We start from the raw sequence: 22,084 nt of genomic DNA, 5'->3' as shown, positions 1-22,084 counted from the left end.
TATATGAATAGCAGAAAAAATAAGAATTTATGCAAATATCAGAGATTTTATCTCCTTGTAGTATATGCAGTACATGTGGTTTTCATTACTTTTCTAAGTGATTATGCTTTGTTAGTCAGAACTCTTTCTGTCATGAGTTGAAAGAAGAGAATGTTGAACCTGGCTTGAATGGAAAAAAGGAATACATTGGCTCACATAAACTGGGAAATCTAGAGGAGATTTCTCGTTAAGCTTGGCTGAATTACATCAGACAGTGTTATCAATAATAAATCAATCTCTTTTTCTCTCTCTCTTCAATCGCTTGGTTCTGCTTTCTGCAATTTTGCTTTACTCTCAAGAAAGAAGTGGCTTTCAGCCACCCTGTGCTTATAGTTCTTAACTATCACAATCTCAAAAAAGACTTTCCCTCTCACAACATCCTTGTGAATCCCCATGTAAGATAAATATATAAAAATGGCTTATGGGAAAATCAGTCTCTATTTAATTGCCCCTTGCACCTTCTCTCTAGAAGCATTTCTCCTTATCCCTGGATAAAATCTCAGGCTTGTTCCATATCTTTTAGTTAATGACAAATAGTTTTCTTTCTCAATGTTAAAAAACCCAGGCTGATATTAAAGCTTCAGTGTTTAATCCACTTTAAAGCTTCTTTCATTCCCCAGCTTAGCCCTTCTTCAGACTGGAAATTCTGCAGTGGGAACACACAGGTGGTGTTGGTTTCCTCACCTTTTTCTGTTTTCGTTCCTCTACTCCTCTCCCACTCACTATGCCTCTTTTGCATCCTCTAGTCTTGAAATAGGGGAATAAGGGGAAGAAAGAACAGAAAAGGTTTGCTCATATGATGCAGTCATAATCTGGCACTGGTGCCTCCGAGGGTGGCAGATGTCCAAAGGCTTACTCTTCCTCTAATTTAGCCCCTTTGTGGGTTTCTTGGGGACTTGCTGGGAACCTCTTACTGGCAGTTCCCTGATGCTCACAGAAGTCTCTCCTGGCTAACTTATTTCAGTTTCTAGGTTCTGACAGGCATTCTAAGAGTCGCTCTGGAGAGTCTACTCACCACTTCAGGTGGTGCTCTTGACTGGAAATCCTTTAAAACATGCAAGTCCAGCCGTCTTCCACAGGGTCCATATCTGGTTCTTCCATGCCTCACATCTTGCCCCCAGACTCTGGAAGTCCAGGACACTTCTGTTGCAGCTCTTTTTGCTGGGCTTGGGAATGAGCCTGACTATAGGCAGCATGAGTTATCCTTTTACCCTGAACTTATCTTGTCAGGCTTTCCTGCTGCCCTGGTGCTGCCTTGACTAGATAAATTTTTCTAGTTTTTGATTTGTCTTAGTAGGTGTGGTGGCTCTTCCATAAAGTGCATTTTTCAACTTAGCTTCATCAATAATATAGGTGATATTTTGGCCTCTGATTTTATTGTCTTATTTCTCACATTTTTCAGAATCTAGGTAGGAAAAGTGTTTTTTATTAGACGGAAGGAAAATCTCAGAGATCTACAGACCACCATACTGAGAAATACTAATCTATTGGGGAAAATACAGAATGAAATGGAGAAGGCCTAGGACATGGCCTCTGCCTTCAGATTTTTAGTTTAATTAAGGAAATAGGTAAGTAAACAAAATGTACAGTTCAAATAACTTGCCCCAGGTTAGGAAGAGTCAGAGCTTGAATCTGAACCCAGGTCTGATTTCAACTTCTTAATCCTTCTTAAGGCCTTACTCTGGCTTTTAGAAGCTTGGAGTTTAACAGAGAAAGACATGCAATCTTCATTTCAGGATAGCATAGTAAGAAAAACCGTACTTCTATCAAGTGTTTTGATGTAGTAAATATTATGATAGAAGGTCTTTCTTCAGATGCCAATGTCATTACTTGGCAATGACAGAGGGACTGTCTTGGTCAGTTCAGGCTGCTGTAACTAAGTACCATACACTGGGTGACTTATTAACAGCAGACATTGATTTCTCACAGTTTTGGAGGCTGGAGGTCTGAGATCAGGATGCCAGCATGGTCAGGTTCTGGTGCAGAATCTTGGTCCAGGTTGCAAATGACTGATTACTTCTTGTATTCTCACATGGAGGAAAGCGAGTGAGCTAGTTGTCTGGCCTCTTCTTATAAGGGCACTAGTCTCATTCATGAGGCCTCTACCCTCGTGACCTAATTACCTCACCAAGGCCCCACCCCCAAATACCATCACATTTAGGATTAGATTTCAACATATGAATTTGGGGGGAGCACAAAAATTTAGTCTGTAATAATGTCCTGGGTATAAGTGCACGTATCTGCATGAATCTTGAAGTTCATCTCTAGTACCCAACCGGTTTAGTCACTCTCCACTTGTGTATACTGATCATGTGTGTATGCTCACCAAAACCCGATGCATTTTTAACATATTCTGAAACATTAGAAAACTATTCAGAATCAGAAAATCTCACAATTTCTGAGATTTCAAACGGTTTATTTTTACCGTACTTTGTTACATATTTAAAGAAATATAATATTCAATTTCACAAAAATAACATTCATATTCTGATTTCATTTAAGTGATTTTTATACATCCACTCATTTGATACTTATACTGATGTTATGGAATATGTTATCATTATTATTATTATCAACACTATAATTATTATTATATCATAAGGAACCTAAGTCTCAGAGTTGTAAAGTGGCTTGCCAAGTAACATTAGCAGCTGTCTGGGTTCTCTTCTGATTGAAACCTTTCGGCTCGACTTCAGTGCCTCAGATACTGCCAGCAGTCACTCTAGCTTTTCCTTGGCTAGCTCCTCCAGAATGATGGATATCTTCAGAAAGTTGCCAGTGTGACTGCAAGAGCTGATGATTGGCTGGCTAGAAATAAAACATATATCAGGCACTGTGGTAAAGCACAAACACATTTATAGACGCATTGTTTTTAATCATGAAAAGCTGGTATGACAGGTAATTTTGAAATATTAAATTGTGTTTTGTTTTTCTACCTATAAAAAAATTTAAAAAAAGAATGAGCAGTATTTATGGTGTTTTTTTTTTTGTTTTTTTTTTTGCGGTACGCGGGCCTCTCACCGCTGTGGGCTCTCCCGTCGTGGAGCACAGGCTCCGGGGGGGTGCAGGCTCAGCGGCCATGGCTCACAGGCCCAGCCGCTCCGCGGCATGTGGGATCCTCCCGGACCTGGGCACGAACCTGTGTCCCCTGCATCGGCAGGCAGACTCTCAACCACCGTGCCACCAGGGAAGTCCAGTATTTATGTTTTATACTTTGTAGTTTTCTCCCCTTATTCCAAGAAGGCAACCAGGACTTTGTATTCCCTTCCCTTGGGTATAATTTCTAAGAAGACAAAATTTCTGGTAGAAAAATCACTTTTTATGGACTTTTTGAAAGCTTAAATTCCTGGCAGGTATCACGAAAAAGAGGAAAGAGAAGCCAGTCTCTTCCAGGATGAGAAGTAGATAAAAGCAATGAAAGAACTGAGGTATACTACAACATTTAAAAGGGGATGGAAATCTGCTAATTTGTGGTGTATTTGGAATGTGAAGTCTGATCCATTAAAATATCCACGGAAACGGGCTCTTTCAAAGGAATGACTGCTTGATAAAGCTCAGAAGGCTGGACCCTAGACACTATGGCTGGAACATAGGCAAACGTTCAGGTGCCTGACTGCTACAGAAGCTCCAGAGCTACAGGACTTCGAAGTTCAGTATAGGATGAATGTTAGGTGTATCAACTCTTCCAGAATGTCTCAAGGCAGGTGAGGCCTCTGTGGACATATAGTTTTACAGAAGCCTCCATTATCATCTTTGTATGAAGGCAGAGAAAGAAAGTATTCACCAAAAGATTGCTTTTCTAGACACCTACTAGCTAGAAACTGGAAGACAGATTTAATTTTATTTAAAAACAATAAAGTATATACATGCATACGTGTGAGGTGGAGATGGATAGTTGAAGTGAGCTTGGCAAACGTGGATCATTTTTGACATTGAGTGATGGGTATATGGGGTCTCATGATACCATCCTCTTTTTGTATATGTTAAAAAATTTTTATAATAAAACATTTTTAAGAAGTCAATCATGTAACAATTCTTGCACTCCTATTTTGTAGAAAAAGATTCATCCTGGCCATGCTGGAAAGAGCCTATGAAGTACAAAATAAAGGGAGTGAGTAGCTCAGTAGCAATGCTTGCCATGCGTTTAGAATGGAGAAGTGGCAATATACATGACCTGTATTTTCCCTCCTTGATTAAGATTCTCCAACTTCTGTGTTTTATACAGAGTCATCAGAAATCAAAATATTCTATTTTAGTCATCTTCACACAGAAATAGAACACATATGTCATGCTTTAGTGGAGATAGATTAATAATTTGAATCAATAGCCATGTCTTTTATTATAAATAAGGTTATTGCCCAATATTTGATTCTGTAGCCTTTTTTTAATTGAAGTATAGTTGCTTTCCACTGCTGTGTCAGTTCCTGCTGTACAGCAAAGTGAATCAGCCATATGTATACACATATCCCCTCTTTTTTGGATTTCCTTCCCATTTAGGTCACCACAGAGCACCGAATAGAGTCCCCTGAGCTATACAGTAGATTCTCATTAGTTATCTGTTTTATACATTGTAGTGTATATATGTCAATCCCAATCTCCCAGTTCATCCCACACTGCCCCCCTTTCCCCCTTGATATCCACACATTTGTTCTCTATGTCTGTGTCTCTATTTCTGCTTTGCAAATAAGATCATCGATACCATTTTTCTAGATTCCACGTATATGCATTAATATACAATATTTGTTTTTCTCTTTCTGACTTATTTCACTCTGTATGACAGTCTCTAGGTCCATCCATGTCTCTGCAAATGACACAATTTTGTTCCTTTTTATGGCTGAGTAATGTTCCATTGTATATAGGTACCACATCTTCTTTAACCATTCCTCTGTTGATGGACATTTAGGTTGCTTCCATGTCCTGGCTATTGTAAATAGTGCTGCAGTGAACATTGGAGTGCATGTATCTTTTTGAATTATGGTTTTCTCTGGGCATTTGCCCAGGAGTGGGATTTCTGGGTCATATGGTAGTTCTATTTTTAGTTTTTTAAGGAACCTCCATACTGTTCTCCATAGTGGCTGTACTGATTCTATAGCCTTTTAAACCAAAACCTGAATGAAATGTTTCTACTTGCTTTAGTTACAAGAGAAGCTCTACTAGGAACAGAGATGGGATTTAACTAGAGTCTCTGATCCACTTAAGCTGCTAGATCCAGATACCCTTGCTGGTTGTGGTCCACCAGACTAGAAGATGATGAAATAAAACCCAGCCTGTATCCTCACCAGAGTTCGGGGGCTGGATTTCATTTCCAAACTCAGAAAAAAGTTCTGGTACCCAGCTGCTCCCCCACTACCAGCTGTGATGCCCCAAACCTTCTCTCCCAGCTCCGTGGGTGCTCTGGGATGCCACAATCAACCATCTAGGGCACCAGGGCTCAGATTCTTGCTCTTCCTAGAGCCCTAGAGCTGTCAGGCTCAGTGAGGCTCCCGAGTCGCCAGCCTCTCTCAAATTCTGCCGTAGGACCTGCAGCTCAACCCCATGAGCCTGAGCCAGAAGAGCTCCTGCTTCCAGACTGTATTATTAACACCAGGATACACAAGATGAGACGAGTCTAGCAGAGGGAAGTCAGAGCACCACCCGAGAGGCCTGGAACAGACCTCCAAGGACTGCCTGCTCTTTAAGCCTGGGCCGCTCCAGGGAGGAGCTATGTTCCTGTGAACCTATCATGAGTGAAAGCTTCCAATAGCTCAAGATTTGACATTAGCTCCTGAGGAGCATGTACTACTAACCAGCTGTCCACGTCTAGGTCTCTGGGGAATGTCCAACCACACTTAGGACTGGCCCAAACACAGCTACTTCCCCAGAGAAACCACTGCTTTGGAACTGCTCACCCACATTCAGGCCCCTGAGAGTTCCTTGTTTCTCAGGGCTGAAGGTGGAGTATCAACACCTGAAAAGGTTTCAAAGACTTCCCCAAGGGTCTAGAAAATGATGTGCAGGAAGAAAATATTACAAATTATATTTATATTCACTAATGGGCTAAAAAGAAAGTACACTTAAAAAAATATATATAATTGACAGTGACATCCCCACTTGGTCCATGTGTCGCTTAAGGTATAAGCTGTATCCTGAGGGGAGAATATAAATTACACACCTCAAAGGGGTTGACAGCTGCCCCCTCACACATCCATTCAAGCACATTGCACCCTAGTGTGGCTCACATATGCTTGGTTATGTGTGTTTATGAATTTGATATCATGAAGAGTAGACTTTGTATAATGCTTAAATTATAACGACATAAGGTGTGACCGTATAAATCTGTTTTATGTGTTGTTTTTATTTTTGTTTTTTGTGCAACATAGTTCCCTTATTATCTTTTGGCAAAGAACCTAAATGAGTAACAGTTTTCTTTCACTAAATTACCAGTGTTCCAAATTTGCTGACCTTTTTTGTGATGACAGGTAGCTGTCAATAGAATGCCACCTAACAGAGATCCTCAAAAAAGATAAAGACACTTACTGTTTTCTTTCAAGGTAGAGGTGACATTCTAAAAACGAGTGAGAAAGTGATTGTTTTTGTTTTGTTTTCTTTTATTTTTAATTCTGGTATGGGAAAAGAATGTTGAAAAATGGATGTTTGGAAGTGTTTATATTATTGTTGTCAAAAATGATATGTCTCAGACATAAACTCATATCTTCCACTTAATAAAAATTGAATCAGAACTCTCTAACCTATTTTAAGATCTTCCAAATAAGAGTTTCAGTGGTTTTTTAAAAACCATTTGATGAAAATATTAAAATAAAATCCCTTCTGATTCATTCCAAAAAGAATCCGATTTTGACATCAGGAAAAGGGAGAACTTATTAAATATTTACAATGCAAGTGAACAAGAAATTTTTTGAATGAAACTCAGAAATTAATACCGTGACTTAGAAAGTGTAGCCAATGATGCACCTCCTGTTGGATCCACAGATCTTTTGAGAAATACTTTGCAGCAATGTTTTGATGATCATCAAAACCAAGTATCAAAATAAAATAAACACAACTAGACCTTTAATTTCTGCAACATAAGGCAGTAAACCCAAATTTTATTTAATTAATGAAGTATACTCCCATCATATCACAATGCTCAGTGTTATTAATAATTTAGTGAGCCCGTGAATACAGATTCTTGTTTAATTAATACATATAATTTAAATATTTAAATATGCATATTCACTTGATTGTATTCTTTGTATAATGTCTGTTTTGTTAAATGGTTTGTAGTGTGCACAATACCTAGTACTATATTACATATATGTATACACACACATATGTACACACATGTATAAAGAAAGAGGGAGAGAGAGCCAAAAAATATGCAAGAACGCCCCTGGGTCACACACATGAAATCCAGAATATCTGGCTATAGCTTTTGAACGACAGCTTGAAATAGGGACTCTGAGGATGGCACATTTCTATAACCCTAGTTTTAAACTCAAAGCTCGGCTTCTAACAATGTGTTTGATGAATGAAAATTCCAGTATGGCTAGAGGTTTGAATTGTCCTCAGATAATAATAAGCATCCATGAGTTCTTTCAAAAATGTTTTAATCCAACCACATATACACAGAGCAGTGAAATAAAATTGCAAAATATTTACCTTTATAAAAAATTTTCTATTTCTGTTAGACCTGAGGAAAGGAGCCTGATGTTTCTATTGTGAACCACTAGATGGCAATAGCTCTACATTACTCTCAACCTCACTTCCTAGGGATCCTAGTGGTCTTGGAGTTGGCATTTGGAATAAATGTTGTCTCTGCAGATATTTGCCAAGAAAAGGCATATCTGCTTTAGGAACTCTGAGATTGATATTATTAACGCAAGTGCATTTCTGTGCTTGTATCTTGTTGCATATATCTATGGCTACTGCAAGTTATCCACCAATTTGATTATCCTGGAGCTGTAAATTATTATAGCAAAATCAATAAAGAATGTATTTTAAGACATAGGAGTCCATAAAGGTCTGCATATGGAAAGTTTAAGATAATTGCAGTGCTTTTATGTATGCTAACCTAACCTCATGGCTTTGGAATTACTGAATAAGACTCATGCTCATGCACAGCTACAAATACAGATAAAGGCGGCAAAGGTGAGAGTTCGCTCTTGCTTCTCTTCCTGGCTATTGCTGTGTATTCACAAATAAGCCACCTAACTGTGACTGAGAGCTCTCCAGTTCCTCTTCCATGGAATATGGATCTACAAGGAGCATCTGCAAAATGCATGAGGTTTTGGACAGAAAAAATGACAGAATTGGAAACAGAGTAATGACTGGGCAGAATGGAACGCTCTTTGGCTCAATACCTTGAGGAAACTGATACTGTGTAATTTTATATTGAAATAGGAACAAAATGTAAATTAACATTTCGTGGGGCTGTTTTGTTTGAGTTTACTCATGTAGCCATAGGGGGGTGGTGGAAAGAAACCATACTCAGAGTCCTGGAGTTGGTGTAATCACTAACTAGTTTGAACTAAAGCCCCCACAGATGAGACATATGAGATCTTTTAAGATTTCTTTGTTTTCTATGACTTTATCAACTATTAGTTCTAAATGACTCAAAAATTGGGAAAAGAAACAGGTGGAATTAAATTTTTAAAACACCTCTTGACCTTTGAATTTGTATCTTTTTATTTCTCAAGTACTTTTAGCTCTGACAGTTTCAGAAATGCGATTTTGTTTTAGCATCTTTCTCTGCCCTGAAAACTGCCTCCTGTCCTCTTCCAATTTTTAAAGCTTTCTGATGGCAATAAAAAGAGAGTTAGAGAGCACTAAAATGCAGACACCCTGAATATTAATTTTTTTAATTAAATAAGTATTGGTGAGAAAGAAACAAAAAGCCACAGTTTTCTGTAATTTATCTAAGACCACATTTGGCTGTTTATATGGAATATAACACAAGTGACTAATCTCTCTCAGTCTTTTTTGCATTTATTTAACTTAAATTCCATCTCAATCTAGTTCTCATGGATTTCTTCCAGAGAGAATACCAAAGGATTGTTCTGGGACTGAATCTTCTTTTGACTGCCTACAACCAATTGACCAATGTGGTGTCTCAAAACAACATTCATTCATTCATTCAACAGGCTCGCACAGAGTTTCCCAATATTGTGTTCTCACATAACTGTCTAGAGCTAGAAGGAAGAAAACGGCAAAGGGGTCTTCTTCTAGTGTGCCTTTTTTTTTTTTTTTTTTTTTCCATGGAGGATAATCTTTCCAGGTATCTCATAGCTCACTTTCCTCACATCTCTTTGGCCAGAATTGGGCCTCATACCTCCTCTAGGCTCATCCCTGGGAAAAGTGCATGGGGTTTATAGGAGAAAACATTTGAACTTGGTCTTGAGAAAAACTATCGTCTTGGTATAATACATGCAGAGAATAGAAAAACATATCCATCATTTTCTTTCCAGTGAGTAATTTGTGATCCTCAAAATACATTGCACAGTTCCCTTTCATGCTACTAGGTTCCTCTGATGATTTTAGAATCAGAGAAAGAAAACAAGTTATTTCATCTGAGAAATCACCCACTGAGCCAAAGCAAATAAAATAAAGTTTGTGATGTTGTAAAGGAAGATAGGAGTGCAAGAAAACAGAATCAAGTGGAAACTGAAAATTTTGAAAAAATCAATTGGAGTTAAAAGATCAGTCAAGAGGGCTTCCCTGGTGGCACAGTGGTTGAGAGTCCGCCTGCCGATGTAGGGGACACGGGTTCGTGCCCCGGTCTGGGAAGATCCCACATGCCGCAGAGCGGCTGGGCCCGTGAGCCATGGCCACTGAGCCTGCGCGTCCGGAGCCTGTGCTCCGCAACGGGAGAGGCCCCAACAGTGAGAGGCCCGCGTACCGCAAAAAAAAAAAAAAAAAAAAAAAGATCAGTCAAGAAAGGAAACAGTAGCGGTAGCTCTGAAGGTTAGGTATTGATAGCACAATCCGTGCTGTTCTTAATGGGTCCTTACAGACACACCAAGAGAGGTGGTAAATGTTGGTGGCAAAGAGTGCTTAAACTCTAATAAAGACAAGTTTCATCTCGTCACTAAGGAATCTAACTTCCATTTCAGAGAGAAGTAGAAAGGGCATTATTCCATAAATAAGTATCTAGGATATTATGTAGTGCTAACTAGGGAAGTAAAGCTAAAGAACATATCAAGTGAATTTTGGAAAATTCCTAGCTTTATGAGTTCCATAGGCTTTAACCCAGATAAATGAGCTTAATTCCAAGACTCTGCCATTTAATAGCTGGGGTACCTTAAGTCACTTATTTTAATGAGCCTCAGTGTCCTTACTTGTAAAATGGTGCCGATAACAGTATCCTGCAACAAAGAACTGCTGTGACGATCAGATGAGATAATGATGAAACACCCAGCACAGGTTCTAGTGTAGAGCAAGTGCTCAGTAAATAGAAGTTCCCTCCTTTCTCTAGAGCAGTGCCTAGCCTACACCAACCTGGCTGCATCAGTCAGGTTCCAATCAGGAGACAGAAACTACACAGCGATTTGTACAAGTTTAATAAAAAGAATATTAACAATAACAGGAGATTTGAGTAACAAGGGAGGAGCTAATAATGAAGTAAAGAGAACTCTAAAGAACATAGGAAAGGTAGATATAAGGAGTAGTTACTACCACGCAGGGGTATGACACAGCATCCAATATATTGAGCCCCCCTTCCACCCCTCCCCCCATGGCTGAGATCTAGATCTTGTTGAAGAGGGCATGGCCATGACCCACTGGATGGCAGAAAAGTAACTGTGGCGATGCACCTGTGGAAGCCACTGGAAGTCCGTACTCTACAGTGCTGAGAAAATTATGCACAGGGAATTATCTTGCCAGAGGCATTCCACTGCCAAACCACCAGAGAGGGTGCTGGAGGAAGCTGTTGGTCATAGGTGCTGCTCGCCACCGTGCACTGTGGGAGCTGGTGTTGGAGGAGACATCTGGGCTGAAGATTCCTGTTGCTGGAGAAACCACAATGCTGCAGGAGCCGGGACTGGAGTTGTGTGCAGTGAAGGAATCAGGCACTGAAGAAGCTGCACACACTGCAGGAGCCTATTAGTGCAGTTCTCTGAAACCAGAAAAAAGACCCCCTTCCTCCACCATTGATTATCTCCCCAGGACTCTCTATTGACAAACCTTAGCATTGTCCCTTATATTAAAGAAGAAATAAAGAGCCCAACTTCATTCCACAGATCAGGCAATAAAGAGTAGATTTGTAGTTGAGAGGCAATAAAATGATGAAGGCACACTGGCTAACCTAGTTTCCTCTTTGGGGTGCATCAGTGTGGAATCATTCCCTGAATTTATTCAGAGGCCTCAGTGAGACTTGAGTTTCTTTCTCTCCACATCAATCCTAGCTCCTTCACCTTCCCATGAAGAAGAAACTGCTAATCTTATTCATCAAATTCTAGGCCATAGATTCATCCATATTTGCTAATGGGCAAGAATACTGTGCCAAAAATATCAGGAATCCACATTATATTTTTTCTCTTTCACTTTTTCTCTTTCATGGTGCTCTTGGGAGGAACTCTGTTACCTCTAATTTTTTCCACAGAACCTCCTGAGGGTCCTGGTCAGTGTGTCGGGTCCCTTGTACCATGTGGTTGGTCATTAGGTGGTAATACTCCAAAATTTGAATTTAGGCTGGTTGCAGGCAAAAAACTGCAGACCTCTAACTCAGCTTTGCCAACACTTTGCATTAGGAGTAATTAGGTACTTACCCAATAATAATGAACTAATATTTGTTTCCCATTGGCTTTGTTCCCTGTGTCTATCTCCCTATAGAATTTTCAGGGATGATATCTCCCTATAGAATTTTCAGGGATGAGTTATGATTTGCAGAACAGGATTCAGGCATTCCTACATTTTCATAAACACCTTCAAAATTCCATCTTAATTTCTAACAACTGCCATCTTGTTTTTGCAAACAAATGTCTAAAGTGGTTGGCATTTCTTAAGTATGTCTTATATACTTACAATCATAAATACAGAAATATTTATGTAGCAATTTATAGTCTTCAACAGAAATATTTATATAACAACTTTACAAACAACTTCACGTTTCCTTAGGCCATCTTCACAATTTCTTTATGACATTGTTATTTTTACTCTTATTTTATGCCTAAGAAAACTGAAGTTGAGAGGCTAAATATATTTCTCAGTATCACATCATTTTAATAAGGCAGAGTTGGGATCTAGGCACAGGTGTTCTAATTCTTAATCCTATGTTCTTTCAAATAAATAAATACATTTTTTAAAATTCCTGGCACTACTATTTATGGAATAGTAGGTGTTCCATAAATGTTGACTTTACAAGTCCCTGCCCTCTACTTGTGCTAGCTGCTTTCTTTGTGCAGGAAGTAGATCTGTTAAGGCAGCTTATTTTCAGCTCCCATTGCTATGGTAATGCTAATTATTTAGCATCTTGTTCTAAAGGCCAAGATCCCAATGGAGATCATACACAGGGCTCCTGCTATAATGAGCATGGCTTCCGGTGGTGGGAAAGAATACATTTTGATCTCTTCCTACAGTATTACAAAGTTATTTTGCCATTTGTAATTTTTGTTTCTTGGGAAACAAGATAAATTCCCCCAAGTATGTACTCATGCTGTTTAAACCTCCACACTTGTTTTTAAAGTTCTCAGGAAATGTAACTCTAAAACAGCTTTTTGGACAGCAGGGTCAATTGTTGTAGATAGATTCATTTAGTAAAAAACAGAGAACATCTGATGCTTTTAAAAGGAGATTTTCCCAAAATACTTACTGTTGGGGATTAAGAGCTTTTGAACAATCAGTGTTTACCCACTATTATTGCCAGACTACATTTAAACAGTTCCCAATTCTTTCAGGATATATGGCCCACAAAATGTACTTTCTTGGCAATGTAGGAAACTTGCATTAGTGTTCTGTAGAGAAATAGAAAATGAGGAGGCAAGATGCTCTTTTCTTCCTCTCTGTTACTTCTATCAGTGGTACAGCATCCCCAGATGCTCTTCGATTCTGGTAACACTTCTTCCCTTTTGTCCTCTAACCTTTGGGGAGGTATCTGGTTTCGCAGGTATTAATTTCTGGACAACATTCCTTCCCCTACTTTACTCTTTCAGGACTCCTACTCATTTTTGCTCTTCCAACTTTCCAGTGCTAGGGTAACCAATTCCTTCGTTCAAAGCTCCCAAAAGGTTTCTGTTTTCCTGATTGAACCTAATTGATAGAGGAAACAAATCAATATGTTGATTTTGAAATGCATCAAGGTCTTAAAAGGAGTTAAAGGGTAGAATTAGGTATTCTTTAGATATTGTTATCAAAGCCTTCTTAAAAGTGAATATATGAGTTACAGTCTAAAGTATGAGAAGGAGATAATAGTAAGGAGATCTGAAGGAAGTGTGTTTCAGCCAGAGGGGACCTTCTTTGGATGATAATTAGTGGTAGTTTGGATTAGAGGGGTGGCATTGGAGGTGAAGTGGGTGGATTCAAGATGTATTTTCAAATAAAATGAAAAAGAATTGTTCATGAAAAAATTAAAAATTGGGGTAAAAGAAGAGCAATAAGAGATGATGTGGTAGGCTGAATAACAGGCCCCAAACATATTCAGGTTCTAATCCTTGGAACCTGTGAATATAACTTCATTTGACAAAAGAGAGTGCAGGTGTGATTAAGTTTAGCATCTTGAGATGGAGAGGATTAGCCTGAATTATCTGGATGGGTCCTAAATGGAATCATATGTGTCCTTATCAGAAGGAGATTTGATAGGGCAGAGAAGGAAACCATGTGACCAAAGCACGGGGAGGAAGAGTCAGGGAGAAGATGCTATACACTGGCGTTAAAGATGGAGGATGGGTCACAAGCCAGAGAATAAAGGCAGCGTTTAGAAGCTGGAAAAGGCAAGGAAACAAATTCTCCCTAAAGCCTCTGGAGGAAATGCAGCCCTGCTGACACCTTGACTGTGGCCCAGCGAAATCCATTTTGGACTTCTGACTTCTAGAATGATAAGAAAATTAATCTGTGTTTTTTTAAAGCCACCGTGTTTGTGGTAATTTGTTAGAGCAGCCCTGGGAAACCAATATAGATGACTCCCAGAATCTCATTTTGAGCAACAGGGTAAGTGTGATACTATTTACTCAAATGAGAAATATTGGGAAATGAGCAAACAGGTTTGAAGAGTGGGAAGTATCAAAGAAATATCAAGAGGTCATTCTGAACTTGCTAGTCTTAAGATCTACGAGTAACCCAAATGTGAAATGATTAGTTGGCTCTTCCATATTTCCTACGTGGAGCTGGCCGAATTTCCTGGGTCAATTGATTGTGCGTTTTCATCACATTTGGGAAATAGTCAACCTTATCTCTTCAAGTGTTTGTTCTGCTCCATTATCTCTCTTCTCCTTTTCTGGGACTCCCATTCCAATGTTAGACTTCTTGATATTACTTGACAAGCCACTGAAGCTCTGTTCATTTTTTCTTTTTCCATTTAAAAATAATCTGCGTCTGAGCTTGGAAATTTCTATTTACCTATCTTCAGTTTCACTGATACATTTCTTCTGAAAGCACTTCTTATTTTAATTTCAGATATTGTAGTTTTCAGTTCTTGGGTAGCCATTTGGTTCAATTTTAGTTTCCACATATTTTCTGAAATGTATCTTTACTCATCACATCCATTTTTCTTATTAACTCTTTAATATATCTATAGTGGTCATTTTAAACTTATTGTTTGCTAATTCCAATATCTGCTATGTCTGTGTCCACTTTTATTGGCTGATTTTTCTTTTGAATATAGATGTCAGTTTCCTGCCTCTTTACATTTCTAGTAATTTTATTTTACATTGAATAATATTTTGCAGAGACTTTGGATTCTGTAACTTTCCTCTGGAAAATGTTAATTTTAATTTAGCAAGCAATTAAGCTGCTGGTGGACCAACTTGATCCTAAGGTTTTGTTTTTAGTTTTGTTAGAGTGATTGTAATTGAATTTTTCGCTCAGTTCAGGGCATAGACTTTAGTCCTGGGAATGGTCTTTGCGACTATAAGTTGTGGCCCTTCTGAAGTATCAGTTACAAACCCTAGATTTAATTCCTCTAATTAGGCAGAACTCGAATTCCAAACTGCACCTCCCTAATACCAGGCAGTTACTAAAATTCCTGTTCAGTGTTTTAGCTTTCCAACTGTTGTTTTCTACTAAGTTCATTAGAATCTCACTCTACACATGTGCAGCTGAATTTTTGGAAGAGTTCACACACAGATTTGGGGACCATGCCTTCTGTGGTTTCATCCTTTCATGCACTTACCTATCCTCATCAGTTTCTAGCAGCCCCAAACTTTGACCTCAGACTTCTGTTTTCTGCTTGAACTGTATCTCCTGTGCACAGGGCAGACTGGAGAGTGCTATCATGGGAAAAGCCAGTTAAATGTGGATCTCACCCAGTGTGTTTCCAGTCTGGAAAGTGTAATATCAGCTCCAGTTTCTGCCTGCTCTCAGTTGATATGAAGAGACGTAGCAATAGACATAGATATGTTTCTTTGTCCAGAGTTTCTAATTGTTATTGGCAGGAAACAGTCCAATATAAGCTGCCATACTATCAGAATCCTGGCAGTTGGTTGAATCTTGATTTCAGGAAAGAATTCTGGAGCTAATACAGAAATTTATATTTATCAATAGGAGAAACGTCTAGTAAAGTGCTTCTAATTATTGGTTTCACATTACAGTAACCTGACAGTTTTTAATCTATTTGGCCAGATACCCCAAAATCAAATAAATCAGACTTTCTGGAGGTTGGACCCAGGGGTCATTAGTTGTTAAACCTCCTCAGGTGATTAAAATATGCGTTTAGAGTTGAGAACCTCTAATCTTGAAGATAAGCAGGGTAAGAGAAGAAGTAGATTCAGATTTGACAACCAGTATTATTCAGTAAAGGGACTGAGAAGGAACAACCAGAGGAAGGTAGTATCATGAAAGCCAAGAGAGGAGAGTGTTTCTCTAAGCAGGAGAAGTCATCAAATGTGTTAAATGCTGCTCACAGTTTCAGTTGAGGACAGAAAAGCAATAGTATTTTGCAACATGGTATTTGTTGGTGATAAACATATCAAAACAAATACAAGAGTTTTTAATATTAATTGTGATCAAAGAAGATGAGCAGTATTGGGATATACATACTATGTTTCAGATGTGGATACAAAGAAAACCTTATTTCTGTAACTGCTCTCATCCACCTCATCGTCTGTTGTTGCATAGTCATGAAAGAAAAAATTAAACTGCCCCCATAGCTCTCTCTCTTCTAGTTTGAAAGTCTCTTTCAAGTCAGCCTCTTTGAGATTCTTAGTCATGACCACAAGTTGAATCAGTTCTGCCCTTTTCCCTCTCCCTTTTCTATGTATATGTGGGAGGGGCTGGAGAGACATAAGTTCTTGGGTAGCACACATGCTACCTGCGGTGTTAGGGTTAAGAATGATGGATGTCCTATGAGTCTTCACTAGATTGCTTATGTGCATCCATCACCAACCAAGTCATTGGGTGAGATACTATGCTTGCCAGCTTCCTTATCCTTGTACCTGCTTTTGAAGTCTGGGGTCACAACTAGAATCTCTGACCTTGAAGTCTCCCAAATCTGTATTCCCTCCTCCAAGCTTCAAGCCTCTATTGCTTTACAGTTTCCTCATTGTTCCTCATTGTACATCTGAAACCAAGCTAAAGTTTTTAAATAAGGACTTATTAAAGATGAAACTGGAAGTAATGATAAAAGGGAATATAGCAAGTAACATGTAGGTTGTTAACTCATAGAACAAAATATTAAAGCATATTTATATTAGAAGTCCCAATTAAAGAAATCAAGACTTAGAGAGGTATCTGCTAGGAGTTATGCCTCTTTTCTATATTCTGCCTTGATAATTCATCATTTCCTGTTATCTTCCTGGTCCCTTATCTTAGGAACTGCCTGTTCCAAAGATAACTGACTCTGATAATAGCCTTTCAGGGAGATCACCCCTTCATACAATCATAATAATTGGAATCATAATAATTCCAATACCCACAACAGATGAACACAGTATCAAGTGGCTCATTTTCTTAAGTTTCAAATATCAAAATATAAAAATATTAAAGTGTTAAATTAAAAAATGACTGAAAACAAAGTTATTGACATGAAAATTTTGAATATATAAATATGTTTAAAAGCAAAACATACATTATAATTTGAATAGTATAATTCATTAGTTTGAAAACACAATGCACATTTTTTCAAGGATTCAGAGAATGTTTGTAAAAATTATCTCTTGCTTCAAAGGAAACACATAGAGAATCTGGGACTCTAAGTGATCTGTCTCAGCATTCACTGTTGCTGAATGTCTACTTCTTGTCCCTATTTTTGGGAACTCTATTTGCAGGTAGGTTTTTATAAGGCTGATAGGTGTGGGTACTCCAGGTGCTAACTGTGGAGCTGAGACAAACAATACAAGCCGTAGTTGACTACATGGCCCAAGGTCTACACCTGAGAAAACTTCTTAAGTATGAGTCTAGGGGATAAGTGAATGACTGTAATAAGAGGCTAAAGAATCAAGGAATGCAGAGAAACAAGTTCAAACAATTATAGTGAATTGAAATTATCTAGAACGTTACTACTGAAAATGTGGTCCCTAGACCAGCTTCAACAACATTATCTAGGAGCATGTTAGAAATTCAAAATCTCAGACCCCATCAAAGACTTACTGAATCAGAATCTGCATTTTAATAAGACCTCCAGATGATTTGAAGACACAGAGTTCCACAACTGATCTAGGATATAACTGAAAAAGCAAAGCTAAGTTATGTTGAGCCTAGGGTTATAATTCAATTCTTTTTTTATATTAATTTTTATTGGAGTATATAGTTGCTTTACAATGTTGTGTTAGTTTCTGCTGTACAGCAAAATGAATCAGTTATACGTATACATACATCCACTTTTTTTAAATTTCCTTCCCATTTATGTCACCACATAGCATTGAGTAGAGTTCTCTGTGCCGTACAGTAGGTTCTCGTTTGTTATCAGTTTTATACATAGTAGTGTATATATGTCAATCCCAGTCTCCCAGTTCATCCCACCCCTCCTTCCCCACCTTGGTAACCATAAGTTTGTTCTCCACATCTGTGACTCTATTTCTGCTTTGCGAATAAGTTCATTTGTACCATATAATTCAATTCTTCATCATTATAAAGCTAACTTGGATAATATTATGATATCAAGGAGTGGGAAATAAAGCCAGAGATGGAAATTCTACTTATTTCAAGTATAAAAAAACTAATGCAATAATTTGGCCTCAGTGTGGCATGTAGTGGTTCAAGGTCAGAGGCAGTAGATGATAAATGTTTACTGGGGGAATGCAAGTCACATAGGAATGAATTTACATTAACTCTAATTCCAGTTATGGAATGTTTGACCTGAAATGCTGCTCCTCTGATGAGAGTCAGCGCTTCTCCTTTGGTTAAGATGGAAGGAAATGAAACTCATTGAGTTACAAAGGTCCAGGAATAGCAGTGATAGCTCAAAATAAACATTAAATGCTAGTTCAAATATTTGTAGGTAACGGGGATTGAAATTGAAAGCACACTTGGTTAATTATCTAGGGTCTTAAATCCTGAGTTTTATCACACCTAATAAATGAGACTTGAATGAATTGAAAGTCTAATATGACAGCTCCTAAAATCTTACCTTCAAAACAATAGTCAATGTTAAACATCAGGGAAGTTAAATCGAGGCTTGGAGTTGCTTCTCCCTACATAGCTTTTCATAGTCTGACAATTTTCTCCCACTGAATTGACCTTGGTAAAAATTTATTTGTTCATAATTCTGGCTTCTTGATTTCCATATATTCTTTCATCAAGTATTTATTAAACATCTTTTATGTATCAGATAATGAGCTAGGTTCCTGGAATACAGAACTAAGGCCAGTTCCTGACCTTTGGGGAGTCAGAAGTCAGGGATGCATCTACATTAATAGGAAAATATCCTTAATAGTGGCATAAACAGCTAATTATGGAGAAGAAGAGGGACTGGTGGAAGACTAGAGGGCCAGAGAATATAACTATAGTGAAAAAAAGATTTAATGTGTATAACCTTTATCAATGAAAAAAATGATTAACACTGAATGTCTCTTTTGATAATTTCAGGAACCATGTGAAATAGGTATTCATCTGCTTTTGCAAATGAAGAATCTGAGCCTGAAGGAAGATTAGCAGCTTACTCAGGATTTTACAGGCAAGTGGGGACTCAAATGAGAAACCGGGTTTTATAACACTAGAATCCCAGGCCTTCTGCCTAACTACCCATGACCCATGACTATTCTAAGTAATAACATATCCAGGAGTAACATTTTAGGATACTTCAGAATCCTTATCCATTAGCTATGAATGTGGTCCTGCTGAAGGATATATCACCTGACTGATTGATTTGGTGTGTTTGGGTGATGTAATAATTTAGACAGGTTCCTCTCACCACCTTGCTTTTCTTTGTTTATCTCTCTGAAAGCTAGTCATTTGTTAAAAAATAACCACCTTCCAATACTCAGGTAAAGATAGCTGAGTGCTTGGATTCCACTGCTAGAATTTTAAAGTAAGCTTAGTATGTTATTTAAGGTTTATTTATAAGGCATGCCTCTACCATGTACAAAATGGTACATTGGGGCTTGTGTGAAAAAACAACATTTCTGATAACCTAGTTGCCCGGGACTACCCCAAATAAACTAAATCAGAATCCCTGGTAGTTGGACCCAAGCATCAGTAGTTGTTAAACCTCCCCAGGTAATTTTAGTGTGCATATGGACAGGATGACTGACTCGAATGTAATGTAAAATGGCTACTGCAAAGACAACAGCTAATTGCTAGTCACTGCTTAGCCTAAGCCAAGCAACATGCTAAACTCTTCAATGGGATGGTCTCATTTTCACAACAATCCAATGAGGAGAGTGGTATTGTTACCCATTATCTCCATTTTTTTACATGAGAGAAATGAGGCTTTCTCAGGGGCTCGTTAGTGTGTCCAAGGTCAGTGGTGAACCCCAAATTTCTGATTCCAGATTCCAGGTCCTAGCCACTAGACTATACTGACTTCCTATAATAAAGCTAAAGAGAAGAGAGATGCTTTTGAGGACTCTTTTCTAAAAATTAAATTTGGAGACAGTTGGGGTAAATTTAGTTCAATACTTGAGCACATTATTCTTTGTCCAGTGAAGAAAAGAGAATGAGTAGAGAAAGATGAAAAATTATTTCCAAATGAATTAATATCCCTTGTTTTACTTCCTTTGAAATTGAGAGAAGTGTTTTGATGTAGACCTGTGGATTAAAAGATATACCTAAGCAGCCTGTGAGGTTAGCATAGCCCACAGCTCGTATCTGGAGGGAGGCCTCTGTAGCAGATACCACGGCAGATACACAGGAGAGCATCTGGTGCCAGCAGAGGGGGCAGCATCTTGTAGAGGGTGGTGATGACATATTTAAGATCATTTAAAAATCAAAACGGAGTAACTATGGTTCAGGCATCCAAAATGGAGCTGGGTGGCCATTGTGGATGTGGTTTCAGACACATTCCTGCATCACTGAGAACTTGAATTTTTTCTGAACTGTATCAAACTCAAGAATACCACCAGCCAGTTTTCAAAACAATATCTGCTAGCTGCATCCTGTAGTTTCAAAGTTTCCTCTACCCTTTGCAACTATGTAACTATTTTAGAGGCCAACCAATCCTTGCTTAACAAGCAATCTTGCCAGCTCCAATCCTAATTCTTGACAAACAATTTACGTAACCTTGTAGGTGTTTTTGCCTTTATAAGCTTCCCTTATTTTGTAGTCTGGTGGAACACAATTCAAGTGCTTCTTGAATCTGTGTCTCCCAGGCTGCAATCCTAACAAACCGCAATCAGGTCTCTCTTTCTGAAATTTTGGTTAATGATAGAGTAGGTGTATTCAATGGGGTTCTGGAATGTCAGAAAAGTATGAGACCTGAGTTGCAGAGCAATGCACATCTCCAAGTTTCATATGCTGAGGACTTATCAATGCATAAATGTAGACTGCCTGCTTAATGTTTGTTTTATATGAGGCCCTATAGCATATTGGTCACCATATATACATAGCATAGAGCCTGAGCTAGGTTCAAATCTTGCCACTAAAATGGAGTATTAATATTAATATTATAGGGTTATTGTGAGAATTACAAAATACAGTGTGTGAAATATATGTTTGGTTTTCATCCCCATTTCTGACATGCAGTTCCTAAAACACTTGGAATTTCCTAAGTGGTAAAAACAATGAAGGTGTCTTTCATTAGGTTGATAAGGTGATTTTTGGAACTCCCCTAAAGACAGGAGCTGGTTGCCAGGAGAACTAATGTGTGATTAGTAATGTGTGATTAGAGTGTTGAAACTTTCAATCCCTCCCCCCCTGACCTCAAGGGAGGGGAGAAGGGCTAGAGATTGAGTCAATCAGCAATGGCCAGTGATTTGATCAATCATGCTGTGTAACGAAGCCTCCATAAAAACCCAACAGGAGGGGTTCTGGAGAGCTCCTGGGTTGGTGAATATCTGGAGATTTGAGGTGAGTGGCATGCTCCAAGAGGGCTTGGAAGCTCAGCACCATTTTCCCATACTTTGTCCTATGCATCATTTCCATCTGGCTGTTCCTGAGTTATATCCTTTTATAAGAAACTGGTGCTCTAGTAAGTAAAATCTTTCTGTGAGTTCTGTGACCTGCTCTAGGAAGTTAATCAAAATCAAGAAAGTGGTCATGGGGACCTCTGATTTATAGCAGTCTGTCAGAATTACAGATAACAACCTGGACTTGTGACTGACCTCTGAAGTTGGGTAGGAAAGGGGGGACATTCTTGTAGGAATGAGCCCTTGTTACCAAAACTGAACTTGAGTTCACTTGCCTGAAGTGCAGCAAAACCAATCTACTGTCATCAGGTTGTAGTGAAGGAAAGTACAGCATTTATTTGCCATTGCCAAGCAAGGAGACTGGACAGCTAATGCTCAGGAGATCCAAACTCCCTGATGACTTACATGCAAGGGTTTTT

At 38.5% G+C, this 22,084-nt stretch overlaps 1 pseudogene across 1 annotated transcript in view; it reads left to right on the top strand.

The window, feature by feature from the left end:
- The window catches only part of LOC307188450 (olfactory receptor 13C3-like), a 135,375-nt pseudogene extending 115,897 nt beyond the window's left edge, over window positions 1-19,478 (top strand). Inside the window, exon 2 of the transcript XR_013831758.1 lies at window positions 19,189-19,478. The product of XR_013831758.1 is annotated as an olfactory receptor 13C3-like (transcript). The remainder of the gene's footprint in view (window positions 1-19,188) is intronic.
- Window positions 19,479-22,084: the final 2,606 nt, after the last annotated feature.

Source organism: Stenella coeruleoalba (genome assembly GCF_951394435.1).
Source record: "Stenella coeruleoalba genome assembly, chromosome: 7".
Taxonomy (NCBI): domain Eukaryota; kingdom Metazoa; phylum Chordata; class Mammalia; order Artiodactyla; family Delphinidae; genus Stenella; species Stenella coeruleoalba.
The sequence above is the reverse complement of the archived record's forward strand: the minus strand, read 5'-3'. Positions and strand labels throughout refer to the sequence as shown.